The sequence below is a fragment of the Pyxicephalus adspersus genome, chromosome 9 (genome assembly GCF_032062135.1).
Source record: "Pyxicephalus adspersus chromosome 9, UCB_Pads_2.0, whole genome shotgun sequence".
In the NCBI taxonomy this organism is placed as follows: Eukaryota; Metazoa; Chordata; class Amphibia; order Anura; family Pyxicephalidae; genus Pyxicephalus; species Pyxicephalus adspersus.
Window position 1 is genome coordinate 60,714,100 of NC_092866.1, and position 5,110 is coordinate 60,719,209.

General features: G+C 41.0%; 1 protein-coding gene across 2 annotated transcripts in view; it reads left to right on the forward strand.

Moving 5' to 3' along the window:
* The window catches only part of PTPN5 (protein tyrosine phosphatase non-receptor type 5), a 47,165-nt gene that overhangs the window by 13,287 nt on the left and 28,768 nt on the right, over positions 1-5,110 (forward strand). For both annotated transcript variants that reach the window (XM_072422226.1, XM_072422225.1), the window contains one exon: positions 2,033-2,125. The gene's annotated coding sequence lies outside the window, so the exon portion shown is untranslated. The remainder of the gene's footprint in view (positions 1-2,032; positions 2,126-5,110) is intronic.

Below are 5,110 nucleotides of genomic sequence, written 5' to 3' on the forward strand. Positions count from 1 at the left end.
GTCTGTCATTTGCAATCCCTATTTAATGTACAGCGCTGCGTAATATGTTGGCGCTATATAAATCCTGTTTATTAATAATAATAATAATAATAATTAGAGGCTGCAGCAGTTACTAGTGAACTGCACAGGAACCTGGATTTATAATATGATTGTATAATTTCTGAATTGGCATCCCAGGCCAGGATATGGATGGTGACCTTGGATGATGCCAGTATAAAAAGGAGCTGTTCTTCAGGCATTGTCAGAAGGAATAGTCGGATCTCTTTTAGAGGTAATGAATACCCGGAAGTGATACTTTATACACAATAGGGATCTTGGACCTCAGCATTGCCCTGAACCCTTGCTTGGTTTCCCTCACCAGATGTTTCCACGCTGAAGATATCAGTAGTTTAGCCATATTCCATCTAGTAGCCAAGAACCATGTGCAAGCCTGCCAAGCCCAGGCCCTTCTAACAGAAGGCTGCAAAAGACATCATGAACCCCAGGAAGGAGGCAGCACAAGCTGCTGATTATACGCTGTGTATGTAAAACACACTAAATTGGGGACTGTCTTCTCTGCTGACAAGAACGACTAAATTCGCTCTGTCAATCACACATGCCCATTAGATGACTAACTCAGCTCCCACACATGACGTGTAGGCAGTGAATGCTCTCATCATTTGATGCTGCTGCCGCTCGGAACACAAACCATCTTCTATTTACCTCCTCGCTGATAAAAATACCCGGGTTATGTCATGCACAGCTCCGCCGTTATGTCAAGACATGCTGAGATGCTCTTTGCATGCAGAGGGCTGGTGCCATCTGAGTAAGGTTGGATAGGGTGCCACTGGTTCTCCACAAAGATCTATTGGGGTGTCTTTAGAGGGTTGAAGAGATGACCCCTGCCAAACCTCCCAACTGTCCTTCTTTCAGATCCAAGTCCCTCTTCCCTATCTTCAAACATTGGGAGGTATGAACTCAGCTGTTACACAATTGAGGGCCAAGTTTCGCACTCAAACCAAATGCCTTAAGGACAAGTCCTTGTCCAAAGTAAAATCACCCATAAACTGTACAATTTTGCCGTAAGCTGGGGTTTCTCAACCTGGGGCCTGCAGACCCCTGGATGGACCTTGATATCCCTGACCTTAAGGAACTTGGAGGGCCTTGAGGATCTTGGAGAACCTTGGGAACCTTGGAGAACCTTGGGAACCCTGGAGGGCCTTGAGGATCTTGGTGAACCTTGGGGACCTTGGAAAACCTTGGGAACCCTGGAGGGCCTTGACGATCTTGGAGAACCTTGGGGACCTTGGAGGACCTTGGGATTCTTGGAGAACCTTGTGGACTTTGTAGGACATTTAGGATCTTGGAAAACCTTGGGGACTATAAAGGTCCTTGAGGATCCAGGGGCCTTGAACAATATGGTAGACAGTAGCAGTGTTAAAACAAACAGTGGTGAAAGCTGGATGAAGTATTTTGCCATTTCTGCCCCCTGCTTTAGCTTCTCTTGCTTCTGATTGTCCAGCACAGCACATACGAGAACCCTGCCTTGCTCCCTCAACAGGAGATGTAAGGATGGGAGACAGAGGTGTGGCCGGATCCTATGGGGCCGGACAGGAAGTGTGAAGCAGAGGAAAGTAGGGGTGGCATATTAGTGTGGTATTATAACAGCAAGTTTAGGCTCAATTTAACCATGCATCTTTAAACCCTTCCCTTTGCTATGCCCATGTGCGCCCAATGGTTCAATGTTACAAAGGTAGAGGTTTTATTCGAAATTAAGAAAAAAACGTTGGCTTTAGGTATACATTAATGTGCATTCCATATCATCATGGCATCTAGATTCAGCATGTACTTCAGTGTGCATTTTAAAAGGAATGCGGCCTCTTGTTACATGACTCTCTATACATCCTATGTTCCTGCAGAATGGTGGCTCAGATTCAGGGCTGTTTTGAGAATTAGAATTGTGGTAATTGTTGGTATATAGCATGGATGTGAAAGATGATGACACTACTCTTCACTCACCCCATAACCCCATTTTCTTCTACTTTCTTTACAGGTTTCAGAAAACAGTCTGGAAGCTGTAACTGGCGTGGAAGAAGAATATTTTGGAATATGGGGTTGTCATAAGGCTTCCCCTATCTTCTTTATGGTAAGTCAATTATTTTTCTTGTAACGTGTTTACTTAAAAAGTTAGTGCTGCTAGCTGAATCTCATGTAAATATTAGTGTACAGCGCTGCGTAATATGTTGGCGCTATATAAATCCTGTTTAATAATATTATTATTATTATTAATAATATTAATATTAATAGTATTAATAATAATAATTGTGACATATTGGTTATCAAGCTGGCTATAATTGCAATGGTGACTTTTACCTTTTAGTGAAATTACTGCAAAAGTTACTTTGTCTATGCTATATCATCATTCTGCTGCAGGCAGTAGAAAGCCTTTCCTTAGTCCCCCCCAACCCCCTCACGTTGTAGCTCTTTAGTAAATCATGTGAAAGAGAAAAGGTTGCAGCAAAGAAACATCTCAGACGTCAGACATTTGTAAACTGCACAGGCACTAGGATTTATATGATTGATCAACCCAGTCTAGGACATAGACCCTGGATGATGCCTGAACAAAGATGGCTCGGTCCTTTTGGGGAGAATAGCAGATGAGAGCATTTTCAGAAACAATAAGATGTTATAAATGCTTGGAATGCTGGAATTAGTTAAGGGTGTATCAGATAACTGGGGTGGTGTTGGGGGTGTTCTTAATTTCACCACAGTTCCCCTCACATTTCTAAAATCCAATGCAATATTTGCCAACAATCTCTTCTCAAGTGACAATTCAGCTCCTCGTTCTGGTGGCTTCCAACTACAATTAGCAGACGAGGTGAAAATGAGCCGTAAGTCATGTTACAAAAAATGAGGTGTTCTAATTATACCTTCCTCTATACACTGCTAATTTAATGTCATGGAATAACACATTACTTAAATCACGCTTAAAGCTTTTATTACTGCCAAGTGAGCATAATGTGAGACTCTCAACAGGAAAAAAAAAACATGAAAGGGATATTTATCCAATCGTTATAATTCTTTCTATGGCCTAATACATACGGTAGCGTGTTTCAGGGAGACATGGGGTGGGGGGCAGTGGATTTCTCCTTTAGGTGCTTATGCAGGACCCCAAATGACCAGGAGACAATAAAAAAAGCCTAATATTGGGGTCCCCACGGTTGATATATGTATCATGTAAAAACAAATAACATTGAAGGAAGGAAGACTGAAAACTGCTTCCTCCTGCCTGCAGCTGACTGATGACCTAATCTCAGCCAAGGCAAAGTAACTAGACTGGAAATCAGCAACGCCTTAATAATAAAATGAGAATGAGTTGATGAATGATTATTAATAATGTGTGTGTGTATATATATATATAAATATATTTATATAGATATACTCAAGTATAAACCTACATTTTTTTTTTTTCCCTGGCCATCATAATTGGCCAGTATGTGATAACGCAGGCGTGCTGGAGTTCATTAAGTTACAGCAAGCGCAGGGGAAGCCAAGACTGCTGGGTATCTTGGCAATCAATGCTCAGCTGTAAGAATGATTATTGCAGCAGGGACATTATGGGGCAGCACGGTGGCTCAGGGGTTAGCACTCTGGCCTTTGCAGCGCTAGGTCCCAGGTTTGATCCCCAGCCAGGACATTATCTGCATGGAGTTTGCAGGTTCTCCCCGTGTCTGCGTGGGTTTCCTCCCACATCCCAAAACATGCAGTTAGGTTAATTGGCTTCTCCCTAACAATTGACCTTAGACTACATTAATCACATATGACTATGGTAGGGACATTAGATTGTGAGCTCCTTTGAGGGACAGTTAGTGACACAACTATGTACAGCGCTGTGTAATATGATGGCGCTATATAAATACTGTATAATAATAAAAATAGGGACATCCACTGTTTAATTCACTATCCAATCCAACATTTTAAAAGTAAAACTTTACTTCCGCTTTTAAGTGACATCAGAAAAAGAATCTTGGCTTATGCTCAGGTCACATCAGTAGACGGCGTTGTGTCCTTATGTGACGTGCATAACAAACTCTAACAATTGGAGGCAAGAGACATGAGTTTGTTATGCACTTTACAGCGCTATCTACTGGTGGCAAACAATAATGCACCAAAGATCATTTAACAACAAGAGACCCATCATAACTAACTCAAAAGTACAAAATACTTTAAGTTGTGAAAAGAATAAACAGATCGAGCCCATGTGATTTCAATATTTTCTTTTTTAAAATGTTTTTTTAAAATACATAGCATGTATTTATTCAGGGTCTTTTTTTGGCATTTCTAAATATTTTGAATGTAAACAATGACGGTCGCATTTTGTGCCCTAGGTTTATAATCAATAAAAGTTTTCCTGTATTCTCAAATAAAAGGTACCTTACTTTATATTCAGATTGGTTTATTTTCGAGTATATAGTGGAACTAAACTGCTAGTTCAATTGTGTCCCCCGGAGGTTATCACCATAATCAGCAAGTAGATGGAGCATAAAGGCATATTGTGGAGGACTTACCTGCCAAAAAGTACCCTGCAGCTTAGCAATTTCGATAGTTCCTCGAAAAAATCAGGCAGGAAAGAATGCTTACCTTAGAAAGCCATGCCAGGTCACAGTGGAACTTTAGTTCTGTTTTAAAGGCTGAGGATCAGAACACATAATTACATAGTTAGTTAGGTTAAAAAAGACATAAGTCCATCAAGTGCAACCCCTGGGGAAATAAACATATCCCAGATATAAAACTCTATGGACATAGTTAATCCAGAGGACGGCAAAAAAAAACCCTGGTACAAGGGTAAAATAATTCCTTCCTGATTCCATGAGACAATCAGATGTTCCCTGGATCAGCAGTCTCTGTTATCTTTACTTTAAAGTTTTAATCCTCAATTATATTCTGTGCTTCTAGAAAGCATCCAGCTTTTTCTTAAAGCAATCTATAGAACTTGCTGAAACTTCTTCCTGAGGGAGCCGATTCCACCTTTTCACAGACCTTACAGTGAAGAATCTCTTCCTTATCCGGAGCTTAAACTTCTTTTTCTCCAGACGCAAAGAGCGCCCCCTTGTGCTTTGTAATGATTCCA